Source organism: Aptenodytes patagonicus, chromosome Z, assembly GCF_965638725.1.
Source record: "Aptenodytes patagonicus chromosome Z, bAptPat1.pri.cur, whole genome shotgun sequence".
Taxonomy (NCBI): domain Eukaryota; kingdom Metazoa; phylum Chordata; class Aves; order Sphenisciformes; family Spheniscidae; genus Aptenodytes; species Aptenodytes patagonicus.
Window position 1 is genome coordinate 76,557,928 of NC_134982.1, and position 13,631 is coordinate 76,571,558.

Sequence of the window (13,631 nt, forward strand, 5' to 3'; positions counted from 1 at the left end):
AACCATATTACAGTGCAGTGTGTTACTATTAGTTTGAATAACCTTTTAGATATTTGCAGCTACATGATCATTTACGGTCTGGATTTTGCTGATGACTCATCTCCAGCAGAATCAAAGTAGTACAGAGCTATGCATAATACTTCTGATGCAAAAAACTGAGTTGTATAAGCAGAAGAAACAAAACCTCCAGCATTTAAAGACAAGAAAACTAGGCCAGCACCAGTGAAAGTCATCCACAAGTGAGAAATTTTGACACCAAAACCAAGAAAAAATAGTTATTGAGATAATTTTTAGCCTGATCCTTCAAAGTAAAATCTTGATGATCAGTATAAGTGAGATAAGGGAAGTGCTTTTTGGAAGTGAGATTTGATCTTCATAGCTAGTAATTGCAAAGTCTAATTCTATTGCTTTCGAATATTGAGCCACTTCCTTACAAACAAATTGTAACGTATGTAACATATAAAAGTAAAAGTGTGAAGAACTGGGTAAAGTTGTGTGACAAGCATGGAGGGGTACATGTGAAAAAGGAGGTAACTGCCTTTAACATAATATTAAGAAAAAAGCATTTTTAATATCCCTTCTCAGGAGTGTATAGATTGTCGTCCACTCCCCACTACTGAGCAGTTATAGTAGGTGTGTGTTAAAAAAAGATGAACTTTATTTGGAGGAGGAGGAAAATATACTACTTTCATACACCTTCTAAACTCCTACCTTTACACATTAGAGCAGAACACCATGTGTACCTCTACTGAATCATAATTGCCAGCTGGATTCGTGTTATCTTAATTGAATAAAACAAAAGATTCAAGTTGATACTTAAAATGATGTGGAATGTATTTAAAGAATTGCTTTACAAGGTAAAAAAAATCTATCTACTATGCATGTGATCTGATTATCTGAAAATGATCTAATTACATATTATACAAACACTCTGGAATTTATTAGGACTTTTTCAATAAAATAATAGTAGCAACAGCCACTATTTTACTCCACTATGCTGTCAGCAGGAAATATGCTGGCATACTAAAAAAGCTATTTTTGTACAATACGTGTTTTTCCCTCAACAAATGAAAACAAATACAGGCTTTTGAAAAAGTAAAATCCATCTTTTCAGTCAATATTCCTATATTTTTAATACCATGAGAGGATATACTAATTACAGTAAGTTTATAACCATACATCTCTTTCCTGGAGAAACTTATTGTTATGGTGGAAGTCTAATCTAACTGAATTGACAGTATTTAGGATGATTCACTGCAGAACTTAAAAGGACTTGTTATTTTTGGATAACAAACAGCATTAAAAATATTGATTACATTTTTGCTTTTGATTGTTTCTTTTACACAAGGTTATTTCTCCTCACATCTACACAGTGCTTCACTGGCAAGGGTATCAATCACTTCAGGCTCTGGGTACATATTCCCCATGAATTAGAAGGGGCAAGGGCAAATTGTTATAGTTGAGTTCTCTGATTTGTGACCTTCATTAAACTACCTACCTACTTGTGAACTACTGAAATGCATCTTAAAAACCAAATGTTTTTCTGCTTTTGGAATAGCCATGTGGCAATAATTTGCATGTGTTAAAACCGCAGAGTCTACCTAAGCTGCTGAACAAGTTTGACCTTATCCACATCTGCCTTCTGCTCTCTCCCAGTCACCCTGTGGTTTTACTCTCTGCCACACCATTAGAAAGGCCCCCAAAATTCAGGGACAAGCAAAAAGCTGTTTCCAACAAAGTGCATCTGCCAAAGACACCTCCCTTCCCACCCCACCCGATTCTGCCTTTCCTCTTGACTCTGAGAAAGTTCGCTGTCTTAAAACATGAAAGAAATGAGTCATCTTCTGGGTCCTTATTACTCCTCTTCCTCTTCTTCCTTGCTAGTTCCCACTGTCAGCTATGTTTAAGTGACAGGCTAAGGCCAAATATATGTGGTTAGATTACCAGGAGGATAGAACTGGTCTCACCTCTCTGCCCTCCATTTAACAAGTCTGAGTGGTAAGTCTCTATGTTTCTGTTCAGGTTTCAAGTTCCTCTTGGCACAGGTACCGAGCAACTTGTCTTTTGTTAAGAAATAAAGTTAACTGTGTCTTAAATTATTATTCAATGAAGATAGAAAGTTAGCCTTAATGGCCAAAATTAGATAACATAATGGCTTACAAGCCCATACAGTTACTCCGACTCTTCAGGAGTCACAAGGAGTTAAATGAATGTAGCCAACCCTTCTTTACAAAATAATGTTTTGTGACTTCAGGTTATATGCTCCATCTACATTCCTTTTAATTGTATTTTCCACAAAGCTTTCATCAAAAAAAACCAGATCAAAGGTAAGCTGAACTCAGTCTAAACTAAGTATTTCTGCTGGAAAAAGGTGGAGCTACAGTATTCTAATCTGATGCCATCAGTCAATCAAAAAACACAGTTTGGAACAGGATTTTCTGCTCCTATAAAATGTCCTGGTATGTACTATGGCTTATGTTTTGTCAAGTGAATAATTCCAAAGGTCATTATAGATCCTTTTCACATCAGCAATTAATTTTTGTTTATCTCTGCTCACAAACACATGCTTCTATTGTCTGTTACAGAATTGAGCTTGTGTGCTTTAATGTGAGCTTGACTTTTGTTTATTAAAAATCACAGTGCAGTTTCTTCTCCTGCAGAGGAAATGGGGAATTAAAAATAAGCTACTGCAGTTTCAAAGTGGAAGTTTTCGTCCTTTGTGAAGAACTTGACAGCCAAATGGACAGTTTATTCTGGGACTCAAAGACATGTCACAACAGTGAAACAGATAAGGAACCCCACCCCAGTTCAGGTACTGCTGGGACAGCAATTTGGGATGGGGATGTTAAGGTGTTTTTATTAAAGCAGCATCAAGTAAGAGAAACCTATTTCTCTTTGCTGAAAACATCCTAATGGCAGTTTACTTCACTGGATTATCAGCAACATGCTGGCTGTGCCACCTGAATTTCAATTTCTTAATTTACAGCACAGATAAAATAGAATAGAACTGGATCTCTGCTGCTCTCTACACTGGGCTGGGCTTATCAAGCGTGAAGTTTGGTGCATTGCAAACCTATTCAAGTCATTATCTGTTGAGGACCTCTTGAGCCATCTCCATCTCTGCAATGTGCTGATAAGACAGCTGTTTCTGTAGCTGCAGTGTCTCCCTGGGCCTCGGTCTTCTTTCGGTGCAAACTACAGCTTTGTCACTGTGCCCTGATGCTGTCACTTTCTCTGTTGTGCAAGTGTTTGATCCGAGCACAAAAGAGATTGGTGGCAGCGGCTGACTGGCAGGTGACACTGTCTTATTATTTTACAATTAAAAGTGCATTACACACCACTGGAAATACAAATCCTCAATAAAAGAAGCTACCTAAGCTGTGGCGCAGCAGAAATCTGCCTTTGCCTGGTCACAGTAGGAAACAAGCAAAGATACAATAATATGAATAAATAGACAGCTTCTTTCCGGTATGATATTTATCTGGATTAAGGTTCCACAGTTGTCTGTAGAAAGTCTGAGCAGTTGTGGTTACCTTGTGTGGAACTGAGTTTTAAGATACCTATTTTTGTCTCAATTGAAAGAAGTGAAACACCCCCCTTTCCTCTCCCTATCCAAATGCTAGCCTCTTTCTGAAAAATAGTTTTTATTAGTATTCAGACATTGCTGAGTGATAGAATAGAGAAGAATATAGCAGCCTCAGCTGCAGCGTTCATGCTGTTGTAGTTTTATACAATATCCATGCCTTATGATCACAGAGAGGCTCAGAGAAGAAGGAGGTAAAACAATCACGCACCTATACTGAAGTGCAGAGTCCACGCAGGTATGTTTTGTACCAGGAATTGTCTGTCTGGAGACTTGATCGGAAGCCTGCATGCCTGTTACCGTTTATTTGTCGGAGTAACGGGAACAAACATACGCTTGCACTGCAAAAATGACCCGTGGAGTCCCCCGGGGCGCAGTAACACACACACACACGCACTCGCACACACGCAGGTACCCGTGTGAACGTACAGTTTCGCACATGAACGCCACTGGGCAGGAACCATTTGTCTGAAGTGCCTTCGAGAGAGCCAAGCCCACCGCGACTCCACGTACCTTACCGGCTTTTCTCCCGGGGGGGCGGGGAGGGAGGGGGGGCAATCCCCGTTTGGCGCGATGCTCCCGGTGGCCGCAGTGACAGCAAGCGAGCCAGCCAGACGCCGGCCCCGGGAGCGAGCCCCTGCCTCCGCAGCAGCGCCCGCCGCCGCCGGCAGCCGCGGGCCGGGCCGGGCCGGGCCGGGCCGGGCCGGGCCGCGCCGTCGGGCCGCGCCGCTGTCCGTGGTGCTGACGCGGCGGCGCGGTCTCCCCGCGGCCGCGCCGTTCGCTCCCGGCCCACCCCTCCCGCGGGAGCCGCGGCTCGCAGCGTGCGGCGAAGCGGTGCTTTGCTTGCTCGCTTTCGCCTTTTTTCTTTTTCCTTCTCCCCCCGCCCCTTCACGCTGGCTGTTAAACCTCTTTCCGCCAGCGCGTTGCAACTGCCGCTTTCGCCGCCGTTCCCTGACCTCCCGGTCCCGGTCGGAGGGTTCAGCATGCCTAAACAAGCAGTCCCCTTCCTTCCTCCTATAGCTTTCCCATGTCCAAAGACTATTTAATAAACCGTACACGTTTTAGCTTAAGGCGATGTCCAGACAGCCAGCTACCGCTAATCATAAAGACTTCTTTCCAGACATATTACCTAAGCAAAGGGGAACTCTGCAGAAAAACGTGTTTTTCCTGGTAGAGGGGAGAATTTAGCTTTCCTTCTTCTGCCATTGCCGGCATCAAGTGCCTCTGAAAACGCACCAGAGACGAGAAGGGCCGATGACAAGACAATTCACTTTAACAGCTATTTTCTGCCTAATTTCACTTTAGCACTGTTATCGACAAACGTGACAGACGCGAGTGCATTATTGGTAGAGATATTAAGCCGCGAAAGAAAATGCTTAAAGTTTGGCTTTTGTCGCTAAAAGCTGGTCACTAATTACAGCTGGAGGATTGTTCCTTTTTGGGGGAGGAGAGAGGGGGAGACGAAATCGGAATCCGCTTCCCCTTGACAGGGAAGTTGCTGAGAGCAGAGTCCTTTCATTTCCTGAAAGTTCAGAAAGACACACTTCTGATTTCTAATATCATACATTTTGGCTTCCCCTTTAAGCCAAGTTTCTTTAGCTCTAAGAACAGCCATGTATTCATATGATTTTTTCTTTAATTTTTTTTTTTTTTTGGGGGGGGGCGTCAATGCATTGAACTGCTTAGGAATTTCAGAGCTTATTTATTTTCTTCCTTTCTTCCTTTCTTTTTCTTTTTCTCTTCTCACATGTTGCTGACATTCTGCTAAGGAACACTGTCGTTTGCTTAAACACATTCAGAACAAACTGGACAGGGTGAGAAAGTAACCAGCATCTAAATCTAGTAATTCCAAAGATGGCAACACAGTGCACAGGTTTTACGGATGTTTTCTACATGGCCTGTGCTCTAACCCATGCTACAAAACAGCCTAGAGCAAATAATCCTTTTTTTTTTTTTTTTAAAGATGTATACAAAACTTATTGATGTATGCACCCACAGCATAAGGAACGTAAGCAAGGTTGTTATTAATGGTGGTATCATTAGGAGACTTTCAAAAGCAGTTTTACTGTATCAAAGGGTAAAAGTTGCCATAATTAGACACGAGTGAGCATCAGACATAAGCTGAACAACAGTGTAAACTCAGAGGACCTTCTCAAATATTAACAGACACTGCTGAGAGCACAATTTACACATGCGATTCCACAAACTGCGTGTGAATAAACATGACTTCATGTAGGACTTTTTTATAAGCAGCTTTGAGGGAGTAGCCACCCCCACGCCATTCTTTATTCAGTCCTTAGAGCCGCTAGCTTGGCATTTGTTCCACCAGGGAGTTATTCCCTTTTTCAGAGTGCTGCTGATTCAAAACATTGGTGATAGATTGTAAATAATCAGCTAAAGACGGCGTGTTCTAGAAAAACATCAGACGCATTTGGCATATAACTAATTACATACAATGTAAAATCAGGCCCTGTGTAACACTCAGTTATTGTCACAGTGGTAGGATAGGGAGATTATAGGAAACGGACGATACACAAACAAGCATGTTTTCTCTTTCATTGTATTAATAATTTATAAACATTCAAAGACACTCTCAAGAAATACTACTTTATGTCTCTATTTGAAATCTCATGGCTCTTTATTTTTGTGCCTTGCTACATGCAAATACCAGAATATTCTAAATAAGCATTTCCTTTCTGCAGGCTGTAAGTGCTTTGCTATTGGAAATACATTATATACACTTGTGTGTTCTGTGTCAGAAAAGACACAAAAGAAAAGCCGTGTCTAGGAAGCACTTTGGATTCTGGAAAGAAATTACAATCAACTGCAGTGAAGGTCAAGCAGTATAAGGAATAAAAGGCAAGTTTCTGAATACCATGCAGAAATTTTTTATTCCATACAACACAACCTTTTCCTCTGCAAACACTTCTTGTCTGTGCAAGACATAGGAATCATCGCATAATGAGTAAAAGCCTTTCCCTTTCCCTTCCCTTCCCTTCCCTTCCCTTCCCTTCCCTTTCCTTTCCTTTCCTTTCCTTTCCTTTCCTTTCCTTTCCTTTCCTTTCCTTTCCTTTCCTTTCCTTTCCTTTCCTTTCCTTTCCTTTCCTTTCCTTTCCTTTCCTTTCCTTTCCTTTCCTTTCCTTTCCTTTCCTTTCCTTTCCTTTCCTTTCCTTTCCTTTCCTTTCCTTTCCTTTCCTCCCTTCCTTCCCCTCCTTCCCTCCCTTCTTGTCACCCACAATGTTTGTTGCAAGAAATATCACTCATTAATATTTCCACTCTCAGAAGGGCAAACCGCAAGGGCAGTCCCTGAGCAGCGATATAAACTTTACACGCTCGGTGCGGACACACGTATGGCTAGAACTGCGTGGAGCGGGGGGGAAAAAAAACAAACAAACAAAAAAACCAAACACAAACACAAAACCAAAAAAAAAAAAACCCAAGGAAAAAAAAAGGGCCGCTCTCCTGGCAGCTCCTCACGCGAAGGAATGGCCCGCCGAAAGCCGGCCGCCCCGGGCCGTGCCGTGACGCACCGCCCCGCTCCCACGTGGCTGGCCGAGAAGAGACGAGCCGCCGCTTCCCCACGCAGCCGTCCGCGCTGCCGGAGCAGCGCCCCGCCGCCCCGCCCGCCGCCCCGCGGCGCGGCGTGGGAAGGGCGGCGCGGGGCCGCCGCGCCGTGCCGGGGAGCCACGCGTGGCCGCGGGCCGTGCTCCCCCACCCCACCCCGCACCCCCAACCCCCCCCGCGGGACGCCGGCAGGGCCCGCCCGCGCCCGCGGAGGCGGCCCCGCGCGCCGCAACGCAGCCTGAAACGGGGCGCCATGGGGCCTGCCGGAGTGGCGGCGCGCGCGTCCAATGGGCGGCCGCCGCCTCGCCGGGGGCGGGGCGAGAGGGCGGCGGCCGGGCCAATGGGGGCGCGCGGCGCCGCCAGCAGCCTGCGTTGCGCCGGGGTGCGGAGACGCTGCCGCGCGTGGCGCCGGGGTAGGCGCGGGGCGGCCGCCGGGCGGGGGGGGGCGCAGCCGCCCGCGGACACACGCCCCCCGCGCGCACCCCCACGGCCGCGCCGCCGGGCGCGGCACGCAGACGCACGCACCCCGGCGCGGCGCGGCGCGGCGGCGGGCAGGGAGCCGGGCGGCGGGGCTGCTATAAATCTGCGGAGCGGTCCGCCTCCCTGCAAGGCACGGCACGGCGCGGCACGGCACGGCACGGCGCGGCACCGCACCGCACCGCACCGCACCGCACGGCGTCCTCCCCCCGCGGCCCCGCGCGCACTCCGCGATGCAGCAGCTGACTCCGGCGGCGAGCCGCTAGGAAGGGACCGGCAGGCAGGCAGGCAGGGAGAGAGAGAGAGAGAGAGAGAGAGAGAGAGAGAGAGAGACCGTCTTTAAAATCGCCCTTCCATCCCTCTTTTCTTTGTTCCTTTATTTCTCCCTCCCTCCCCTCTTTTTGTTCGGTTGGGTTGCGAAAGGAGGGTAGTCCTGTCACTCTCTCTCTTTTTGACTTCTCCCTTTTTCATTTTTTAATTTTCCGGTTTTTTTTTTTCTTTTTGATTTTTTTCCCCCAGTGTTGGATTGTTGGGGGAGGGGGGGAGAGGATTTTTTGTTTTGGTTTTTTTTTTTTTTTTTTCTTCCTTTTAGAACTGTCCCCAATTTAGCTCTTGTGTGTTGTCTTGAGAGGACTGTCCATCTGCCTCTTACCCCTCTTTATTGGGAGAACTGCACCGTTACTTTTTTTTTTAAGCCGAGGAGAGGAAGGTAAGTTGTGGCTTGATTCTTTCCGTGCTTGTACGTGTGCGGTAGGGTCCACGCGAACGCCTGAGGTGCATGCCGCGTAGAATTACGTTGATTACCTATGTTTGCTTCGCACTAGCACCGTTCGTGCCGGCGGCACTGAGCGAGGCAGGTCGCGCGTATCGCAGCGTGCCTGCGGAGCCGAGTTGCTGGAAGCGTTTGCAGCGCGGGGAGGGCAGCCGCTGAAGCCGGGGGACCACACCGCGCCCACGCAGGAGGGCGTGCGCATCCCTGCCTGTCCTGGCCCAGCTGCGAAGTTCCCGACGCCGCCGCCGCGCCCGTCCGGCTCCGGATGCGGCGTCCCCTTGCGGGGAGCGTCCGAAGGGACGGACCCGCGCCCCGCGGGTGGAGGGAGGCGTATCGCTTTGAGGAGATAAACCCGCGTTTGCAGATTAGCCGGGATAAGACCCCCCCGCGCCTAATTGCATTAGCCGCACGGCGTTTCGTGTCCCTCCTGTGGGGCTGGCAGGCGACTGCCTGTCACGGCGCACAAAGACGTGGCCGGCCGGAGCGAGAGCGCGCAGCGCGTATCGTCAGCGGGTGCGGAGAGCGGGCGGCGGGGTGAGGAGAGCCGCGAGCTCTCCCTGGGAGAAGTTGATTACCGCCGGGGGCGGGCCGTGTCTTTTCGTGGAGATGGTTAACCCGCTCTGGGGGGGGGTGGGGGGGGGCGCGTCCCTTTGTTCGGGGCGTCGGGGCGCTGCGCGGTGCTGCGCGGCGGTGCACGGGCGGCGTAGGCGGGGCGGCGTGCGCGGTGTTTGCGCGGCGGCCCCGATCTCTGTCCGTGGTCCTACTGGGGCGGCGGGGGACGCGGGGAGCGGTCCCCGGTGTGCTCGGGGGAAGTTTGCATCCGGCAGCCGCGGCGGGGATCCGAGCGGGGCTCCGGGCAAAGGAGCGGACGGGGCGTCCCGTCCTCGGGTGCGTCTCCCGTCCTCTCGCCCGCCGTCCCCGCGGCGATGGGAGGGTCCGGGCAGGAGGAGGAGGCGGCGATGGTAAACGCCGGCGCTGCAGCGTGTGCTCCCGGCGAGGACCGGCCCCGAGCACTGCCATTGTTGTTTAATTTATGCCCCGCACGTTGCTCCGTACCCACCTATTTCACATATGAAAATAATTAATGTGAGAGCTATACAAGCGGGGCAAATTGGTAGTTGGACGTGTTCTGTCAACCCGTTTCCAAGGACCGGTGGTGATGCCGGCGCTGAGACGGTTTATTTCGACTAGTCCTTGCGCGTTGCAGCGCCGGCAGGGCGGAGGGCACACCAAACCGTGCGGCCCCCGGGGACGGGACCCCCCTCTCCCAGTGACACCCCCTCGGGCGCTCGCTGGGGCGCTCCCCGCGGGACGAGCAGCGGCGGGCCCGAAGGAGTGGAGCCTCGGAGGGCTGCCGCGGCGCTCGGCAGCCGCGCTTCCCCGGGGGCGGAGGGCGTGGGGCGTCCCCGCGCCGTCGGACGCCGCCGGGAAACGGGACGGCGTTGTCGCAGCGGCTAGTGCCTGCCGCGGGGGCTCCGAGCAGCACGGCTGCCCGGAGGGGGCCGCGGAGCGCTCGCGACCGCTGCGCCCCGTCGGACGGGCGGCCCGGCCGTTCGTCCGCCCCGCCGGGCCGCTTTCGGAGAGGATGGGCAGCGCGGGACCTCCAAGGCTCGGCGTTTTGCAGGGAGAGGCGGCAAGCCGGGGAGATGAGCAAGCACCGTGGGGGCCCTGCCCCTGGCCTCACCGGCGACCCGACGCATGAACACCGACGGCGACGGGAAAGGCAAGCTCCCGCCCCCGCCCCATGCTGCTCAGTGCAGCCCGCTGCCGCGCTCTCCCCGCGCCCGCCTCCCGGCCGCCCGCAGGTGCGCGGCCGCGGGGCGGGGCCCGTCCGGCCTTACCGCCGCGGCGGGGAGCGGGGCGGCCGCCGCGGGGTGCCCGCTGGGCCCGGGGGCGCGGCCCCGCGGGCGCGGGGCTTCTTGAGTGGCCGCCGGCGGCGTCACTCAGGCGGCGGCCGCGGGGGCGGGCGGTGGGGGCCTTTATCAGCCCCGCCACTGCCCTGCTGCCCCTTACTGGCGGCGGGGCGGCTCCGGCTCGCTGGGGCAGTGGCGGCAGCGGCGCGACCAGAGCCAGCGGGTGAGGCAGCTAGCGGCTGAGGCGGCCGCGGGGCGCCACGCAGCCCCCTCGGGGCAGCGGTCCGCCCCTCCGCTCCCTTCCCTGGGCGGCGGCAGCAGCAGCCGCCGCCACGCTCCGCGGGACCTGCCGCCGGCGCTCCCCGCTCCCCCGGGGCAACGGGCAGGGGCAGCGCGGGGTCCCGGGTTGCTAAAAGGAGGGTGGGTCCGGGGGGCAAAGGGGCGGCGGGACGCCGGGCCTCCCCGCGGGGCACGCGTGGAGGAGAAGCGGATCCGGAGCAGGGCCGCGGCCCGCGCGGGGAGTATGGCGGGAGGGGGGGCGGCCTGGGCGTGGGGAGGCTGAGCTAAGGGCCGCCGGTGCCTGACCAGGGCCCCCCTGGGAAAGGGGTGAAAACCCGGCGTGTGCGGAGACCTTCACCGTCACCGGTGGCTTTCCGCCGGTATCGGCTTGTTGCGCTCCCAGTTGCAAACTCCAAGGAATTTGCGGCATAACATCAAGAGGGGCTTCCTGTTGCTGATAGTGGTTTTTTTTCCTCCGAACGGCTCTTCTCTCTTCCCCTTCCCCCTTTCTCCTGCTAGATGGGCTTCATCGCTTTTTGTTTTACCCTTCAGCATTTTCTGAATGTCTTCTCCTCCCCCCCCCCCCCCCATTTCCCATGTGGTGCTAATTGGGCGAGTTTAGCACCTGTTCTCCTGACAAAACATTGTTCAATAAACCTTTTGTTTTGTCTGCAACATCCCTCTGAATGACTCTCTCCCCCACCTATTTCCTTAGCGTGGCCCTACCACTTCAGCCTAGCTCCCATTCTTCCCGCAAGCTGCACCTCTCTTTCCCTCTTGTTTAGGTCTGACCTTGCTCTAACCGGATTGCTTGTGTCCACAATAGTGCATCTGCCGTCTTCTGCCCGCGCCGTCTTGTCTGGTGGAGGAGCTGCTGCCGCCGCCTGAGCCCCGCGGCAGCAGTTGGGCGCGGGTAAAACCGCGCGGGGGCTGTCGCTTGCTGCAAGGAGCCTGCAAAGGGGTGCTGCAGCCGCAGGGGTGCTGCGGCTGCCCGCAGCTCCCGGCGCACCTGTGCGGCTGCAGAGCGCCGGCGGGGAGGGCGGGCGGAGGGGGCAGAGCCGCACGGCGTGCGGGGACCTGTCGGCCGAGCAGCGCCCGCAGGTAGGGCCGGCGGCTGGCGGGGCTTTGGGACGCGGGGCTCCGTGGCCGGCGGCAGCGCTCGCTCCGGTGGAGGGAGGCGCGGTAGCCCCGGGCCGAACACCCGGTCCCGGCGGCGGCTGCCCGCCCTGGCGGCGCCGGGGGGAGGAGGTGCGGAGGGTCCCGCCGTGCGAGTCGGCGATGCCGGGGCTGGGACTCGCCGCGCTGGAGAAGGGAGCCCGGGGGCGTGGGTGGCGGCTGGGGGCTCGGCCAGGCGCACGGCTCGTTTGTCATCTCTTATTTTTATTTCGTCTTCACGCTTAAGACGCAGGGCCTCACGCCGACCTGGCGCGGCCGCCCTGGGTCAGACTGAGGGGTCACCCAAGTCACCTCTACTTTTTGCAGGGGCCTTTACCTAGGTTCTGTGTATTGCCCGCCTTTTCAGTTTGTCCTGCCCTGGAAAAACGAGGTCTCGTTCTTGCGTTGTGTGCGTGGGGAGTGAGGTGGCTTTGTTTCATCTGCATAGCACTGATGACAGAAGATAGCTAGTCCGAGCAGCGAGACAGCTCGGTGTCCCTTTCACCTCTATAATCCCCTATGTACATCCGTTTAAGTACAGGTATAATTCGTTAGAATAGTAAAACTGATCTTTATTAAAAAAAAACCCACAAAACAATACCCAACAAAAACTAAATAAAGTAGTCTTGTTGTAGTTGATTTAATTGAAGCCTGTAAGACTAAAATGTGTTGCTGTATTTATGGAGTTTTGAAGACAACTTTGGTAATACGGTTTAGTAGCTACATAGGACTTCAGTGCCTCGTTTTCATACAAGTGATATTTGATAAAGTAGCAATGCCTGATGAATTATTTCACGACGTGTGTGTGTGTGTATTTTCTTGAAAGGTAAAAGGTTCCTGTTTTTTTGTGCTAAAAAGCTCCATCCCGTTTGACTTTGACTTTGTTATTTATCTCTGCCTTGACGGCCAATGTTAAATTAAACTGAGGGAGTCTGGAAAATATTCCAGTAAGTGGGAACCTGTTCCGTTGACGAAACAGACACCAGGATATTAGCTAGATCTTCAATTTTGCATTTTTCCTTTTAATCCCATGGATTCTGAATCTTGAAATTACATTCGGTTTTCCTCCTCTCTCTCTTCCCTGGCCTTCTGGAAATGTTGTATTGGGGGTGATAGTTTTAAGAGTGGACTTTGAATCTGTTTTATAGCTATTATGCATAAATCATTTTGTTTGCAAATATAGAATTGGTAATTCTACATACTGTTTAAAATGGGTTATTACTTAATCAGGAGAGAAATGTAGGTATTTGAAGTTTTTGCTGTGATATATTGAGAGCATTTGCAACTATAGACACATACAAATGACCTTGAAACTGCTAAGGAATTTTATCACACTTATTAAAATCTGATAAAGCACATCTTTAATGCCCCCTTCAAACGTCTTATGGCTGTACCTGAATTGATATTTCCGCTCGGCAATAGCTGTCTTAATTTTGTATGTTTTTATTCTGGTGGAGTGGTTGATCCTTTCTGTATGCAGTAGAGATTTTTTAATTGCTTTAGTCTTTGCGACGGATACCTCTTCAATATGTTCATACTTGCATAAACCTCGTCCTATTACTGGCTTAATGATACTAGTATAATATTTCTGCATGTAAATTTATTGCGACTTTCCCATACTAATGTGAACATCAATTTTAATTCTTCTCCCTAGATTTGTTTTAAACGCTGTTTTTCAGTGAGAGGTGAAGATCCTTTAATCAGTGTGGTTTTTGTTGTCATTGATTTATTTATTGCCTTTTCAAAAATTGTGAGCTACCACACTTCAGATTGAGCTGGGTGATCCAGGTGTAGTGATTTGAAATTGTTCTAAACAGCTGCTAGATCTAGAGATTCTGCTTTTAAAAAAAAGACAAAAAGGCTTTCAGATTATTTCCCAGGTTTCTGGATGGCAATATTCAAACTACAGTGAAGCCCCAAGCTGAATTCTATTAAAGTCCCTGTAATG

General features: G+C 51.6%; 1 protein-coding gene across 8 annotated transcripts in view; it reads left to right on the forward strand.

Annotated features, from left to right (window-relative positions):
* The first annotated feature begins 7,546 nt into the window (after positions 1-7,546).
* ELAVL2 (ELAV like RNA binding protein 2) overlaps positions 7,547-13,631 on the forward strand; it is a 107,696-nt gene continuing 101,611 nt past the window's right edge. For 4 of the 8 annotated variants that reach the window (XM_076362423.1, XM_076362426.1, XM_076362427.1 and 1 more), the window contains exon 1: positions 8,268-8,333. The gene's annotated coding sequence lies outside the window, so the exon portion shown is untranslated. Of the gene's footprint in view, positions 7,561-8,263; positions 8,334-10,414; positions 10,473-13,631 lie in introns of those variants that run through there. The other 4 variants (XM_076362430.1, XM_076362429.1, XM_076362424.1 and 1 more) reach the window with 4 other exon arrangements.